This window comes from Triturus cristatus, chromosome 2_1 (genome assembly GCF_964204655.1).
Source record: "Triturus cristatus chromosome 2_1, aTriCri1.1, whole genome shotgun sequence".
In the NCBI taxonomy this organism is placed as follows: domain Eukaryota; kingdom Metazoa; phylum Chordata; class Amphibia; order Caudata; family Salamandridae; genus Triturus; species Triturus cristatus.
This window is the reverse complement of record NC_140581.1, coordinates 421,864,364-421,882,032: the sequence shown is the minus strand read 5'-3', so window position 1 is coordinate 421,882,032 and position 17,669 is coordinate 421,864,364. Positions and strand designations below refer to the sequence as shown.

The 17,669-nt window shown below is 52.0% G+C and overlaps 1 protein-coding gene across 1 annotated transcript in view; it reads left to right on the top strand.

The window, feature by feature from the left end:
* The window catches only part of TRIM23 (tripartite motif containing 23), a 536,318-nt gene that overhangs the window by 357,252 nt on the left and 161,397 nt on the right, over window positions 1-17,669 (top strand). The window lies entirely within an intron of this gene.

The following is a 17,669-nucleotide window of genomic DNA, read 5'->3' as shown; positions in this document are numbered from 1 at the left end:
CCACTTTCAGAGGGCCCAGGGCTACTGGGCCCAATCATAGGGGTTGAGGCCTTTTACTCCTGATGTCCCGGGGCCCAAACTAGTACAGGATTAGAGAAACTGGGCCAAGTATTACCCATACAGCACTTGACTCCTAGCAGTAGCGCGGGTTGAGCAGGCCAAGGCTTCCCGAGAGGAGGTAAGGGCAAGTTGTACACAGACTCACAACTCAAAACTGCTCTAGGCAACCCCAGTGCATGAATGCCCAGCCAGATACTTGCTTTTATGAAAATAGTATTATTTATATATGAAAACAAAGTGAAATACGGCACACAAAAAATAATACACACAGTTTTCATAAGGCCTTTACTCTAGCGTTGTCCAGGTAAATCCCAGAGTTCCACTCTACTGTCTGAGAACTGTGTTTATTCCCCATCCATGTGAGGCAACACCCAGGTTAAGCCCCACTAATAATGCAAGTCTTCAAGGATCCACAATAGCTTCTTAAATGCCAAAGTGTCTCAGCACCTTTGCGATTTTAGTCCGAGTAAGTTAACTCGAAAGCTTGGTGCCCCAGTAATCATTCTTACCCGCTGAAGCTGTGGTTAGCTAGGTCAGAGCAGGTGTCAGCGGGTGGTGAGCATACATCTTGCTGCTGCAAGCAAGGCAGAAGGTGTCCATGATGCTCCTCCAATTGTACTGTAAGTATTTTTAAGTCCAGCAGTAGGTCTCAGGTGCCTTCTGGGTTTGGGTGATTAAATCGATGCTCCTCTTCCATGGGTGGTTCTGGCTGTTCTTCAGTCGCACAGTGCTCCAGGGCAACCTCCCTCTCTCTTCACCGCAACCTCCCTCTCTCTCATCAGGCGTACAGGGTTCGCGAACAGTGCACACAGGGTGACGGCCCCTATGGGTCACAACACTGCAGAGGGTGATGTCCCGCTTCTTTTCACAACGTGCACCAGGGTGATCGCCTTAAATCTTCACCACGACCTTCATCTGCAATACAAGAGTCGCGAACAGCAACTCTTGGGCGGATGACCTGATCGGTACAGCGGTTCTCAATCTTTACCGCGCCCCCACCTGACATATGGTGTTCGCAAAAAACAACACCTGGACGGGCAGCCTGATTGGTACAGTGGTCTCCAACAGGGACCCAAATCTCACATTCTACTTCTCCTGCTCGTCACAGGGTCCTCTTGTTTCAGTAGGCAGAGGTTGTGCTGAGCTTCTCTACACTGATGCACAGCTCCAGTTTAACAAATTTGGGAGACTCAAGCTCCCCTTTTCATAATCCATTTCCGGATACAGATGTGATTTAGTGTATTAGCCTTGAAGTTCGCATTATGGGGATTTCCCCCTTTTAAGTGCCCACTCTTCTGTCCCGCCCTTTGTCCAAGAAGCAGTCGTTCAAAGCAGGCACAACTCCAAATGTGATGGCTCCACAACACAGGTCATGGAAGTGACTAGAGAATCACACCTGGATGTCAGCCTCACTGATATATCAAAATGTTACCAAGGCCGCCAGTCCTATTCTTTATGATTCCCTTATCAGTCCCATCTCCTTCCTGAGATGTGCACAGACCCCAATCACCAGTTACGTTTTCAGAATCAAAGAACCGTTTTAAAGTGCTACGGTTAGACTGTGTCTATTTTTCACCAGAGTGTGTGTGTGTGTCTGTCTGTGTGTGTCCCCCAGTGGGACCCAGCTCCCAGAAATTCAGACAATCCACAAATCTGTGTGGAATTTCTCCTCCACTTGTCTTTCCAAGAGCTTGGGCTTCCAATTTGGAACCCACAGACCTCTACGTACTGTTCTGCTCTTAAAATCGTCTTTAATGGTAAATCAGATTTTAAGTCCCAATTCTGAAAATGCCACTTTTAGAAAGTTAGCCTGTTCTTGTACTGACCATTTGGCACCTGCAGCCTGTTTCTTGGCTCATATGACTAGTTGTAGTTGGCATTTGTGTATTCCTCCCAGACAGCCAAATAGTAGAGGACCTGGATGTTGGTAGGATGTGAGTGGAGCTGTTCACAGCCCCACTTCTACTTCAAAGACCCAGCGTCAGCTCACAAACAAAGCACTTCACACTAGTTTATTGTGACTACAGGCAGCCTTAGACCGGGGCAAGGAGACAGGAAATTCTAGAACCTTCTGTGGGGTGAAAATTCTAGATGTTTCTTCCACTAAACACCAGGAACCAAGTATAAAATTAGGACCCTCAGACCCATTCTTCAGTTCACTTCTGGACCTATAGAAGAATTCTCAAAGGACTGCCTTGCTCTGTACTTCATAGGACTGCACTGCTGCCTGAATCCTTCCCTGTGCCCTCAGAGTACTACCTTGCAGCTTGAGACCTGCTTTCATGCTTGAACCCAAGAAATCCAAAGTGACTCTAGGGGCTAGTTGGCTGACATCCTGATCAGAGCCTCAGGGACAACAAGAATTGAAAATGCAATAGGTTTGGGGGGGAGGGGGGCATTGAGGGGAGGCGCTCTGGTCATGCAAAAAACTAAATACTGCGATCTGGTGGTGTTGCAAATCTCACAGGTTGTATAGACCTGTATATTGTCACAATCAGTACGACGTGGGATTAAAGCTTAAAGCTTTTGAGTTGGAACGTCAACGGGTTGGGAGACAAGATCAAAGGAAGCATTGTCCACCAATACATAAAGCGCCACCTCCCGAATGGCGCTCTACTCCAGGAGACACACTTAATCGGAAACAGCTGCAAGGCACTAAATAGATGGGGATACACAATGGTTGCACATGCCACAAAGGTTGCACACGCCGGCTTTACATCTCGGTCCAGGGGGGTGGGCATCCTCATCAGGCGTACCTTCTCACTAAGTATTAAGCACACTTGGACTGACCTGCTGGGGCGCTTCACAACTGTCTCGGGACAATGGGAAGGGCTTACACTCACATTGTTAACGGTTTATATACCACCAGGTCTCCAAACAGTCATACAAAGATCTTGGGACGCTCCTACTCTCCCTTCCGGAGGGGCAACTCATAATTGGGGGGGGGGGGACTTCAACTCAGTTGCATCGGGTCTGCTAGACCGGAACCCACCATGAGACATCAGTGGTGGGCAAAACTGGCTCTCTAACTTCATCAAAGCTTTTGGCCTCACAGATCTTTGGAGGCGGCAAAACCCAAACCTCCAGCAGTACACATTTTTCTCGGGATCACACCACACCCTCTCCAGATTAGACTATATTCTCATGCCTCTTCACTTAAACTCGATCACGCAGGACATCAAACACCTGGCGCGGGGCATTTCTGATCACTCCCCCCTGTAGGTTCACCTCACGATCTTCGAGAAAAGGGTAGGCTGTATAGCACCTATAAATCCTTGGCACCTACGCAGTCCAGAGGCCAGAACCACCATTACCCGGGAAATTGAGCACTATTTCCAAGAAAACAAAGGTATAGTGGCTTCCCCTACCACCCTATGGGGAAGCGTTTAAAACAGTAATTAGGGGGCACACCCTTTCGGCAATCGCAGGGCTGCGTAAGTAAAGAGAAAAACAGCTGGTCGCTATCGAAGGTGACCTCCTTCATCTTGAGGGGGTAGCAAAAGATGGCGATGATCAAGCTGCTCTTCACCAAATACAAATAAAGGCGGCCGAATACAAAGCAATAGCGACTGACGCTGCCAAAACCCTCGCAAGAGACCGGGACGGACGCTTGTATGACCTAGGGGACAAAGCGGGTAAACTGATAGCCTGGCTAGACAAACGAGAAAAGGCACAGAGACTAGTATCGGAGCTAAAAAGCAGTTCCGGTGCAGTTCTTACGGAACCCCATGACATAGTTCGTGAGTTCGCTGACCACTTTGAGCGAGTGTATCGAAGGGGCTCGGAACTACCGGAGGAAGACTCTTCCAACTTACTAGCAGACATCCGTCTGCCCACTCTTTCGGACACCAATCGAGAGGCATTGGAGAGCGCACTCACCAACGATGAGCTGGCTACGGCAATTGGGGATCTCCGGCCAGGTAAAGCCTTGGGCCCGAATGGTCTACCTATTGAGCTGTTCAAGCTCAAACCCGACGGATTGGAACCTTTTTTGAAGTATATGTTCGAAGACAGCAGAAAGGTGGAGTGCTGCCACGAGACCAGCGTATCGCTACGCTGGTTGCCATTCCAAAGGCGGGGAAACCTAGAGACGACTGTGCTTCGTACAGACCTATTTCTCTACTGAACGCTGAGCCCAAGATACTCGCGAAGCTTTTAGCAAATAGACTCGGGCCAGTAATAGGTAAACTAGTTCACCCGGACCAATCAGGATCTATGCCGCACCGCAATACTGCTCTTAACCTACGTCGGCTTCACGGAGTGCTGGGGCGCTGCTCCACTATCCAGGAAGATGCAATAGTAGTTTCTTTAGACGCAACAATGGTTTTCGACACGCTTGAATGGGCATACCTGATGACGGTCCTTAAAAAGTTGGGCTTTGGCCCTATTTCATCGGCTGGCTGCGACTCCTCTATACGGAACCATTGGCCCAAGTGATCGTAAACAACAAAACCTCGGAAGTGTTCACGCTCGGTAGAGGAACAAGGCAGGGCTGTCTGCTCTCACCACTGCTCTTCGCACTGTCCCTTGAGCCGCTCGCAGCCTGGATACGGAGAGACTCTTCTATCCAGGGTTTTAAATGGACCGAAGAGTGGGAGGACCGGATCTCTCTATACGCAGACGACATCCTCCTCTATCTCGCCTCCCCCCAAAAGTCATTACGGGTTGTTCTAGACATATTTACTAGCTTTGGGAGAAACTCCGGTTACACCATTAAATGGAGCAAATCACTATTATACGTCCTACATGGAAAACCTCCCTCCTTGCCAAAGGACTGCCCGATTCAGACAGTAGCAGAAGGATTCAAATACCTCAGCATTGTCATCTTCACTGATACCAGGGCACGCTATGAACGGAACCTCCTCCCACCCTTGCAGAGATTCAAGCGGGACACAGCTACCTGGAAAACGGTCCCGTCTCTCCTAGGACGGGCAGCGATTTTTAAAATGATGGCACTGCCACGTTTCCTATACGCCCTCCAGAACTACCCAGACCTGATCCCACCAAGGTTTTTTAAAGATACTGAAACTACGCAAAGGGACCTATTGTGGGACGGGAAACCACGTATCTTGCTCCATAAACTAACACTCTGTTGGTATGATGGGGGAATTGCTCTCCCGATATCAAAAAATATTATTGGGCGGCACACCTCTCAGCCATTAACCAATGTACATACTGCAGTGGTGATGACACCGCATTGCATGGACAAGTGGATTCTCCTGGGAGGTGATTTCACGAAGGCTTTATACTCCAAGCCCAGGAAATATCCTCTTACGGGGCTACAAGACACTCGGTTCAACTCTGGCACGCGGTTAACCGCAACTTGGGGTGGGCAAATAAACGTAAGCTTGCAACTCCGCTCTGGGATTCCGAGTGCCTGGGTACACTGGGTTGTACCAAGGAGTTCGACAAGTGGGATCTAATTGGGCTCTCATGCATAGGAGACCTCTGTGTACCGCGCGGAATGGTGACATTTGGCTCACTACAGAAGACACATGAGATGGCTGACTCTGAATTTTTTCGATATGCACAAGTTTGGCACTCCCTTCAGGCAAACATCTCAGCAGGTTCAGTACCTCCGGAGTCCTCTCCCCTTGAAGATAGACTGCTAGATGGACACCTGCCAGAGAAATCCATATCCCTTACATATAAAAAGCTCATACATCACACTCCTGATCCCCTTAGGACACTGAGGGAAAAATGGGGGAGGGACGGCCTAGAAATAGACGACGAGGAATGGCAGGAGGCACTCTCTTCCCCTAAGGAAGTTGCCATTTCAGCGAAGCTAAGGCTGATTCAGTTAAAGATTCTCCATCTGGTGTACCTTTCTGGGCACAGACTGCTGTTGATGGGCAGGAGCACAGACGGGGCGTATAGGAGGCAATGTGGTCTTGAGGGGACTTTCCTGAACATACTCTGGGAGTGTCCGCTAATCCAACATTACTGATAAAAAAAACCTTAGCTGTATGAGCACGGTATGGGGGACGGAAATTCAAATTTAGGTCAAAAGATGTCTCCTGAATATTTGGGAGCCCACGCACTTAAATGCGAAGGGTAAAACCTGGGTAACACTGGGGCAGATGGTGGCTAAGCGAAACATTGCTCACCTCTGGGGAGCAGCAACGTCACCAACACTCAACGCATGGCAAGAGGACATGGATTGGTGTATGATACGGGAGAAAACAGTATTTGTAGCTCGAGGCTGTCCCCGATAGCGCTTTGGAGTAAATGGAATGACTATCGAGGAAATGTGTGTGAACCCCCATTTGTCCCCTCCCTTGACGAACCAACAACGCCATGATCTATGTATGTGAGTTGAATGTGATAACTTTAGTACTATTCCGAGATTATACTGTATGACACTTCTGCCTGACGACGACAATGTAACACAGATATTCACACCGATTTTTGTATGCAATGACCATTTCTTTGATTGTTCAATAAAAATAAAATAAAAAATAAAAAGAAAATGCAATAGGTCTCGCCTTTGATTAAGTTAAAGCCATTTGCTTAGCTAATGGTATTGTATTTAATTTAATGAAAGGCGAGTTCTGATGAGTTCTTGCATCCCGTGGACCACACATGACAATGAAGAGCTACGGAGGGTCTTCGTACCTTCCAAGTGCTCTCTTAGGATTTTAGAAAAATCTTGGCTCTTGGCCGGGGTTGTTAGCGCGGGGTGAGTTTGTTGAAGAACTGTGCTCTTCTAAGCACGTTAAAGGAAGGACTACACACATTTTGAACTTTTTCCCTCTGATGAAATGAATCCCGCTCGGGACGAGAAGAAGTCATGCATGATGGGAAGTTCATATGCTGATTTATTCCATCTGAACATTCAAAGCCATCACCGGAAGTGACATTAAGTTGCTTGCAGTGTCTATCCAAGCAACCAAAGAACTTCTTGTCAACATGGGGGGCGCTAGGTGGCGCTAAACCAAGATGGCCGCACTGGTGTGAGGCTCTCGCCCGACCGGGCACTATCACCATCCTTAACGCTATCCTGACCAGGCTGTTCTGCCTACAACCCTCACCGCTGCACGTGTGAGATTCTGCGGAGCCTAACGGGCTCTGAAACGGAGCGCTAGCACTCTGGAGAGCCGAGATAGCAGCGGTTTTCTTTGAAGCGGTGGAGGGCCCTGACGGGTGTCCTGGACTGGTCGGCGGCTGTGCGCTAAGGGACCCCGGGGATCTGAGGCCTGCTGCGGGCTGCTGGGGCCGAGACCTGCTGGGAATGCTGTGTCACTGAGGTGGAGGAGCCGGGATTCCTGCGGCGCTGCCGCCCGACTGCTGCCTGGACCGGAGGTGCGGGGGAGACGGAGGCATCGTTGGTCCCTGCCTATCGCTGGCTGCCGCGCCGGACCGTTGGCGGAGGTCCCTCCCCCCCCCCCCCCCCCCCCCCCCGAGGTATATTCACTAGACCCGAGGTGCCGCGGCCCGCTGCACGGGCCCCATCCACGCAGAGTGAGCTCACCCGCTGTAGGTCGTCCATCGGGACGGAGCGGAGGGCCACGAGCCTTGGACTACCCGCCGCTGTAGGCTGGATGCGGCGCTGCCGCTGAATTTGGAGGCTGTGCGGCGCGTCGGACCAGGTAGCCGCCATCTCGCTGTAGCCCTGCTGCGCCGCGGTGCCCTGCCGCCCTCCGCCTGTGGGGTATCAGACATCGCCCCCCTGACTGGCTGGAGCCTTGCAGCCCCCACAACAACCCACACTTTGGGGCCTCTGGCGCTCCCGTGGCCTGGCCAGGTTCCCCCCCCCCCCGGGTGTGGAGGATGCTTCTGCTGTCGCTGCCGCCTGGCGGAGCGTAGCCCTTGCCTGGATGGAGGCCACACCGCGGGGACTGCTGCTGCACCCGGCCACCTGGGGTACCGCATAAGAACCCTGTTGGGTTCGAACCCTTCCTCCCGCTGGGCCTACATTGCTGGCGTGTGTGCCCCTCCGGACTGGTGTGCGGCGGGGAAGGGAGACTACAGCTGGCTGCCCCTGGGCCATTTGAATCCTACACCCAGCCTGGGCCCTATCTGCGCTGCGGCCTCCTGGCTCGTCCCGGGACGACCCCTGATGTCCTAGCCCCATCGCCCCCGCTTACGTGGCTGCCATAGACCTTACCAGGAACCGGTCTGACCCTGGGCAGAATTGGGTCCCTGTCGCCTGCCAGTTGCATTGGGGCTGAACTTGACCTCGGTCGGGGCGGACGAACCTCCCCCCTGGTGGGACGGGGCGAGTAGCGAGGGGGCCGGATCATCGCCGCGCCATGGGCCGCAGTGAGACACGCCAGTCCAAACTGCCCTACGAGGCCAAGAGAAACTCCCCTCCTTCGGGGGGCGCGGAAGGGGCGCCTCCGGCCGCCGAGGCCCCGGACGAGGACTGGAAGTCCCTCCTGCTGGGCATGAGACAGAGCCTCACTTCCATCGACTCCAAGGTCGACACCATAAATGCCCGACTGGATGGAGTCGTAGCTAAACTGGACCAGCATGATGCCCGCATCCAGGAGACTGAGGAACGCATCTCTACCCTTGAGGACGGCGCTGCCTCCTCGGGCAAACAAATGACACAAATGGACAGGCTCCTCAAAATCATCGCGGACAAGAATGAGGACCTGGAGGCCCGTTCCCGACGCAATAATGTTCGCATTCTGGGCCTTGCGGAGTCCACCAACACTGGGAAAGTTGAGACCTTCGTTGAAAACCTGGTGACTGAACTATTTGGAAGGAACTCCTTTTCCCCGCACCTTATCGTGGAGAGGGCACACAGATCCTTGGCCGCCCGCCCTCCGCCTGGATCCCTTCCGAGGCCCATCATCGCTCGATTCCTGAACTACAGGGACAGGGATGCCGTGCTACGCCGGGCGCGGGAACTGGGCACCGTGCGCTACGGCAATGAAACATTATCCTTCTTCCCTGATTTTACCGCCACTGTCCAGGAGTCTCGACGCAAATTTGCTGCAGTCAAGAAGAAATTGCGAGCACAGGAAATACCGTACGCCATGCTGTACCCAGCGAAATTGAAAATAACACACAATGGTAAACAACTCTTCTTTCAGCAACCTCAGCAGGTGGAAGACTTTCTTAAACGCCACAAGAGAGACAATGCTCGGGACAGAGATGGACAGCACCGCTCTAGATCACCCTCTCCGATGGCACAGCAAGATTGACTCCTCTTGCTTTAGGGACGCTGACATTTTTATGTGCCACTGCTGCCTATATCTGCTCTAGATGCTACACACAACGGTGAGGTAACCTTTCTACTGTTATCAATGTTCGAACTGGTCACTGCTAATGTCTTGCCCGGTTACCCATCTCCGTCCCACATTTAGAGGCTAGACTGGCAGTCTGGTCCTCGTGGGTGTAAGTAGGGAGATGGGAGGCTGGTTGGGCGCCCCCTGGGCATTATCCCCCCGATGGGTGAACCCCACTGCACCCCCCCCTCCCTCATGTGGGGTAGGGGTCGTTGTTCTACAGTTTTTCCTAGTTGGGGTGGTTTTGGTGGGGATGGGGTGGGCTGGGTGGGGTCCTGATTCCCGGCCAGTTGGGGTTGCCGGCGTGGGTGGGTATGTGTTCCGTTTTCGATTTTCTACCATTGACTCCCTTGTTGCGAAGGGGTGGGGTTGGGTATTTGCTGTAATCCCCTGGAATGTCCTCTCATGTCGTTACCGCGCTTATGATGAGTTGTCCCTTGCTGTATCTACCGGTCATGGGTTATTGGGCCTGGATCCATGGGGAGTGTAGAGAACACTGAGCCAGTGCAGCAGTTCCAGATTGTCTCCTGGAACGTGCGAGGTCTGAATGACCCGAGAAAGCGCCGTCAGGTCCTGGGTTACCTCGATAGGCAACATGTATCTGTCGCCATGCTTCAGGAGACGCACTTGCGGCCCGGGGGGAGCCCCCCCTTCGCATCGCGTTGGGCTGCGTGTAGGGTCTTTTCATCTTATTCGACTTATGCGAGGGGGGTGACTATACTGGTCCGGCGTGGGGTGGGGTTTGTTCCAGTGGGCACTGAGGTTGGGCCATGTGGTAGATATTGCATGATCTGGGGGACACTACATTCACACACAATACTGTTCGCATGTTACTACGGACCCAACGTAGACGACCCGGCAACGCTTCTGAACATGTGGGGTAAGATACACACTTTAGGTATTTCTCATGTCATCCTTGGGGGAGACTTCAACACTGCACTTAGACCCGCAATGGATAGGTCGCACCCGCAGCCGTCACACTACTCGCGCACCCAGCGCAACTTGGTACACTTAACGGATGAGCACCAACTGGTGGATGCGTGGCGACACCTTCACCCGACACTCAAACAGGGCACACATCATTCTGCTGTACACTCGACATGGGCTCGTCTCGACTATATCTTTCTCTCGGCAGGCATTGCCCCGTGGCTGCTCGGGGCGCGTCACCTGGCCCGGACTTTCTCCGACCACTCCCCTGTCTTGCTATCGCTCCGCATTCCCCTTGATACCTCCCCATACCTGAATTGGCGTCTCAACCCCGCGCACCTCACCGACTCTGCCTTTATGGCAGAACTGGAGGAAGACATAACAGACTTCTTTGACCGTAATACTGCCTCAGTCTCCCAATTCACCACGGTGTGGGAGGCTTTCAAGGTTACCGTGCGGGGATGGTGTATGGCGAGAGGCGGGGGGGTTCTTAAAGTACTGCGCGGGGACGTGCGCAAACGTGAGTCTGAGTTGCTCCTCTTGGAACAGGAACTGGCACGGACCCCACACGATCGCACGGTCGCGGCGCGTCTCAGGGAAAAAGTGACCGAATACACTGACGCTGCAGCCAAAGAGTGTACGTTTTTAGGGAAGCCTTACGTTGCGCGGTTACATGGGGAGGGGGACAGGCCCGGTAGAGCTCTGGCCGTTGCGGTACGTCCCCCTAGGTACCGAAATTACGTATCCACGCTCCTGGATGGTCAGGGGGTCCCACAAAGGGACCTATCGGCCCAGCTGCAAGTCCTTACCGAACATTACGTGGGCTCCGATAGCCCTGCGGGAGTACCTTGAGGACACCGCGATAGCATGGCTAGGCCCATCCCAGCAGAAATTCCTGCACCACGAACTAGAACTTGATGAGATAAAGGAGGCGATAATGTCCATGAAGTCTTGAAAGGCGCCTGGATCGGATGGCTTGCCGATAGACTTCTATAAGGCCTTCCTCCATGTTCTTGCCCCTATACTGAAGAGGTTGTATTACTCCGCCCTTGAGGAGGGCACCCTGCCGGAAACGATGCGCGAAGCCCTCATAACATCCCTGCTGAAACCGGGCAAACCCCCGGAGCATTGCGACTCTTATCGGCCCCTCTCCTTATTGAACACAGATAGCAAGATCTTGGCGAAGGTTCTCGCTACGCGCCTCAATCTTCTGATGGAGCGTCTGGTCCTCCCCGACCAGGCCGGGTTTGTCCCCAACCGGGCGACGTCACACAATCTTCGCACCTTGCAAGCGGTGATGCAGGATATTGATCCCAGTTGTGAGGCCGCTGCGGTTTTCCTGGACGCCACCAAGGCGTTCGACACCCTGGAGTGGGACTATCTTCTTGCCTTGTTGGAGCGGATGGGAATGCCCTTCAATTTTCTCGACTGGATCCGGCTGTTATACCGACAGCCTCGGTCCACGGTTCTGCTGAACGGGTCCCGCTCTGCCCCCTTCACTATCCACAGAGGCACCCGGCAGGGATGCCCCCTCTCCCCCGTCATATTTGCCATTGCCATAGAGCCGCTGGCGGCCAAACTGCGACAACACCACAAGCATCGCTCTCTGATTTACCCAGAGCGCCAACTTCTCATCGCGTTATATGCGGACGACATGACCCTGTTCGTCCACAAGCCGCGGGAAAATCTCAACCCATTACTACGTGAGGTGACTAAGTTCGGAGCCATAGCGGGCGTACAAATTAACTGGGCAAAGTCTGCTTTGTTCCCCCTGACTGACAATACCACGCGGTTCCCGCTGGATTATCCCTTGGTGTGGGAGGCGGACGAGCTTACTTATCTGGGGGTGCGGGTAACCAGGAATAAAGAAGCCATGATCAGAGCTAACTACGGGACTGTCTTGGACAAACTCACGGACCAAATCACGCAATGGATCCACCTCCCTCTGTCCATGGCGGGACGCATCTCCCTGATCAAGATGGTGGTGCTTCCCAAATTGTTGTACCTGTTTACCAATATCCCCTATAGCCCGGGGGCATTTTTTTTCAAGACCCTGAACTCCCAGATTTCTCGGCTAATCTGGGGCGGGAAACAAGCCCGGATCGGACTACGGACACTCATGTTGCCCTATCATCAGGGGGGGCTCGATGTCCCTAACTTTCAGAAATATTATGACTGCGCCCAAGGCCATTTCGCGGTTTACTGGCTCCATCCCCCCCCCTTTATGGCCCACCTTGCAGTTGAGGATGGGTTCATGAGGCCTGCGCAGCCATCAGGGTACCTTTACACAGAGGTTCAACCGGGGACTCGCGACCCCACTACGGTCGATTGCACAGTTCAGGCCTGGAGACGCCTGGCGAAGTACATGAATGCCAAATTTCTGTATTCTCCCCGCATGGTCCTGGCGCATGACCCCAGACTGAGTGTCACTTGCGAAGAGCTTGGACGCCGGATGCTTACTCGGTTGGCGATTCATACGTGGGGAGATCTATACCATCAGGGGAGCTTTCGGGCGTCGGCGCTCTTTTTTGGAGACGCTACTCCGTCTGCGATGGACACATTCCTCTACGTTCGCCTTCGGCAAAATGTCAGGGCTGTTACGCCAAACTTCCCGGAGGAGCCTGAGACCGTGGCACCGTTACACGCTCTGCTCCGGACGCCCGCCCCGACGCATGTGGTCTCGCTGCTATAAGCCCGGGTGCGGGAAGCTCCCGACCCCCCCTCGCTGAGGGCGCGGAAGGACTGGGACAATGACCTGGGTGATCCCATGACGGATGACCAATGGGAGGAAAGCTGCTCCCACATAACTGCAGTGACGGGCAATGCACGTCTCCGCTTGGTTCATTATAAATTTCTGCATCGCCTTTATTTCTCTCCTGCCAAACTGTACCGCTTTGGCCTCCGGGATGGTGATCATTGTCAACGGTGCCGGGAGCCGGGAGCAGATTTCATGCACCTGGCGTGGTCCTGCCGATCAGTGGCTACCTACTGGACTGAGGTGTTCGCTGCCCTCTCCGTGATGGTCGGGATGGATATAGCGCCCTGCCCTGCTATCGCCCTTCTGGGCCGCTCCTGCCCCGCGCTAAAGGCACATCGAAGGTTCCTCGCATTGGGGCTTTTGCTGGCTAAGCGACATGTGGCGTGCCGATGGGGGCGAGGGCGAGCGCCCAAATTTAAGACTTGGCTGGAGACAATGACAACCTGGCAGGAGCAACTCCACAATTACGCCGACCTGTTGCCTCGCAAGTCCCGTCCCAAAGACTTATGGGGGCCCCTCAGGGACTATCTCCTACGCTCTCAGGACTCGATTGGGGCGGGGGGAAGTCCGCGTGGAGATTCGGGGGGGGAATTCCCGCCCGCTATGGGCTGACCTGCGCCTGGCCCCCAATAACATTCCCTGCTGCTGCGTCTCCTCACCCCACTTGCCCCCATCCTCCTGGTACACACCTCGCACGGTGCTTCTGGACGCACTCGGATCGGCTACATGCACTCCAGGGTACTCACATAGCGCATTCCTGGGGCCTGGGGGGGTGGGCGGGGGCCCTGGAGCTCCCCTAGCTCCGAGGTCCTGGGACCCTAGTTTCCAACTGGGGTAGATTGCATGGCATTCTCGATGGTAACACCACTTTCTTAGTTTCCTGATTGGTTCATACCGACCCCCCTCCCAGAGCAGCGGTTTTCTGAGCCGGGGCTGCGCTGCGTCACGTCATGCTCCCACCTTCCTCTGTGGTGCGCTGCGAGGTACCGTAGCCCCGCGCTGTACGATACAGTACTCCACATACTAGGTATGGTGGACACACCCTGGGAGGTTGCTAATGTTGTGTTTTCTTTGAGTTAGTTAATACAGAAAAACGAAACCTAGACTACATCTTGTTTGACCTCTAATGGCGTTACGACTCTGCGTTCGCCTCCCATATAAGTCGACTGTTGTTCCTATTCTGCTGCCGGCCCCTCAGGGTTGTAGGCGTATAAGCTGTGTTAACTGGAAGGTACTTACCCCGTAATGCTTATCACTCTCGATACTGAGTTGTCGCTACCGGCCTGTATCAATGCAGGATGTAGGTAACAAGCTGTGTAAAATTTGACTATGACAATAAAGGTTTAAAAAAACTTCTTGTCAACATATCGTCATACATTTAATTGCTGTAAAAGATCACTGCAGCCGATCGGCATGCGCGTATTGCATGCAGCCCTTGAAAATAAATACAAACAGACTCGGGGAGTGGAAGAAAGTAAACCTTGCCAAATGGTAAGGTAGGAAGCACGACAAACGTTGGAGCAGCATTTAATAAAGCGTTTTTAAAAAAAGACTAGGAGTGGTGGGGAAGCAACTTACGAGCTTGGGGAGGTATTACAAATGGAAGAGAGAAAAGCAACACACACTCCGACTGAGCGCTAGAAATAACAAGCCGCGTCAGAGAAATGAAAGGCGTGTCAGCCATTGTTGAACATAAACGCAGAAATAGCAAAAAACAAGTGCTTAGCGGCTATTTAAGAGTCACTGTCTCCTGCCGCAAGTAAAAGATCCAATCTCAGTGGGCAGGGCCAAAAGCGGACAGGGTGACAACCAGGAGGGATTAAAATGCCTCCGGTGCAATCATTACACTGTGTTTTGCATAATCCATGACGCAAAACGACACGCACAAATGAAAATTGCAGGCGGAGCAGAGGCACGACTTCTGGAACCGTATTGATTCCAGGAAGCCCTGCGTGCTGCTAACGCCAGGCGAGACCTAAAAAAGGCTTCAACCATCTTGAATCCGCAGCTGGACCCAGCCTGAATGAGTGCTGATCACTGTTCCCTGTAAGGTGCGTGCGCACGCACCGAAGTCACCCACAAAGCACGCACAAAAGGCACATCCCGCAAATATTTTTTTTCTTAATAGTGCGCGGCTATGGGGCAGATTGTGGGCATTTGTGAAAGTAATCTTGTTAATTGCAGCACCGTCATGTGCTGCAATTAACATGAATACTTTTACAAAGGCCAACAATCTGCCTTGCTGCAGCGCTCTATTAGGAAAAGGAATCCAGCAAAATTAAAGCCCAACGTGTGCTTTCAGAGGATTCTGAAAGAACACGTCATGTTTGACTCTGCATTCATTTGCTAATAGTGCGCTGCTGCGGGGCTGAATGTGGGCCTTTGAAATAGTATTCATGCTAATTGCAGTGCACACGGGCACAGCAATTAACATGAATACTATCTCAAAGGCCCACATTCAGCCCTGCACTATTAGCAAAAGGAAGGCAGAGTCATACACAACGTGTGCTTTTAGAACCATCTGAAAGCACACATCGTGTTTGACCCTGTATTTCTTTTGTTAAAAGTGCGTGGCTGAATGTGTGCCTTTGAGATAGTATTCATATACATTGCAGCACCCGTGTGCACTGCAATTAGCTTGAATACTATTCCAAAGGCCCACATTTAGCCCCGCACTATTGGAAAAAAGAATGCAGAGTCAAACACGACGTGTGCTTTCTGATAATTCTTAAAGCACACGTAGTGTTTGACTCTGCAGGTCTCTTGTTTAAAGTGCTTGGCTGCGAGGCTGACAGCTGCCAAGGTTTCAGATTACCATGTGTGACATTTTCATATTCTGTGTAATTATGAGTGACATTACTATGACTGAGTGACACCTTCTCCTCGCGAGCAAAATCAATCAATGAAAATGAGGCAAAAATACAAATACCAGAAATTACTCCCATCTGAGCAACGAGAAATTCTCAGAAGATCTTAAAAGTACAGCAAAGCACCAGAAATAGAAGGTCAGTACCCGGAGACAGACTGTGTGTCTGCATTTCTCTGTAACCGAGGGCAGGCAGGCACTGCAGCTGCTCAGAAGATTACCTAATTGATCTGATCATTCATGACCGCACACTAGCCTAAAAAGCTAATTCTGTAGCATAGCAAGTGCAACTAGGATATTAGACCATCACTCAGTCTCGCAGCAGACCGTGTCATGTCAACGCACTTGAAAGGCTGCTCCACTTTACCTTGGACGGACACTGGGCTCTGCAGCCCAGCCCAGCCCCTGCTCTCACCACACACATGGAGGGCAAGAGAAGGGTTCAGTGCTTGCAGACCCCATGACGGGTAGTCGTGAAATGGTCTGGGAGGGGGACTGCTGAGGCTAGGGTTGCCACCTGTCCAGTTTTCTACCAGCACCACTGTGTTTTTTAATGTTCCAGCTGGCACAAGAAAAAGCAAAATCACTGAAAGATGACATTTTATCCATTATCTGTACATACTTCAAACAGCAAATATAAATAGAAAGCAATTTTAAATGTGTTCTAGTTCTACGTTAAGGATTTCTGGTTACTATTTAAAGGAAACAAAGACAGAAAAGTGATGTTACAAAATGTATATGAGGCCAGGCGCCAATTGGCACTTGGAAAGACAAAACTTTAAATGGGTGCCACTGTCTGGGTGTTTGCCTCAGGAGTCAATCACTCTGCTTGATTACAGCGAGAGGCGCGTCTTGCCAGAAGATATGAAAAGGCTAAGCGCAGCCCTCGGATACATGTGTGGCACTGACTGTCTATGTAACAATAACAGTATTTGAAATGTTTGTGAATCACCTGCCCAGTGACCGGGCACAGAAGATAGTTCTACAGGAGGCGACCACTTGACAGTATCAGACACTTGAGGCCAATGTGGAGTCTCAGCTGCTAATCCAGTCAGCTGAGCCCAGCTCCAGTGCAGCGTAAGAGCCCAAGGAGGACTCGAGGCACTGTCAACAGCGTGTCATTCATATCATGGTGTATGTATCTAAATTGAAAACCTGCCTTAAGATCCTTCATGTGACGCTACAGATGTGGAAATGCACCGTCTTTTCAATTTTTAAGCCAAGAACTTGGAGTGATATTTGGCGCTGCACCCACACGTGGTCCGGTTCCCGGCGCACATAGCCTTGGCTGCAGTGCACAGAGACTTTATACTGCCGCACACAGAGGAAAACAATTCCAGGGAACATTGGTCCTGACCCTCCAAGTGGTGCCTCTCCAGTCTTGGACTATTTAAAGTGGTGCTGAATGTTCCCAGATAGCTCACATCCAAAACTTGGAACTTAAAATATTTTCTGCCAAAAAGTGTTCTGAGATCCGAGAGGATGCGAGGACCTACCTGCTTACCTATCCCCCCAAGCTGCATCACCAGTCAGCAGCTCCCGCTACATTCTTCTGCGCAGCAGCAAATCCTGTTCAGTGGCTCCTAGCAGAAGAGGTATCCAGTGTCGTAGAGCCTTTGTCGGTACATCCTGCTGCTTCAGCTCACTAGGGATTTTCGACTTCCATAAAATAGACTAAGTTCGAATGTAGTAGGCTTCCTCAGACACAGTTAAGTTCAAAGGTAAGCGGAGACCAAGCCCAATCCACTTGATGCATCCGAACCATGCTTCATCGTAGGCAGCCGTAACGTTCAACTTTGCCCTAGTCTCAACTGACTAGATT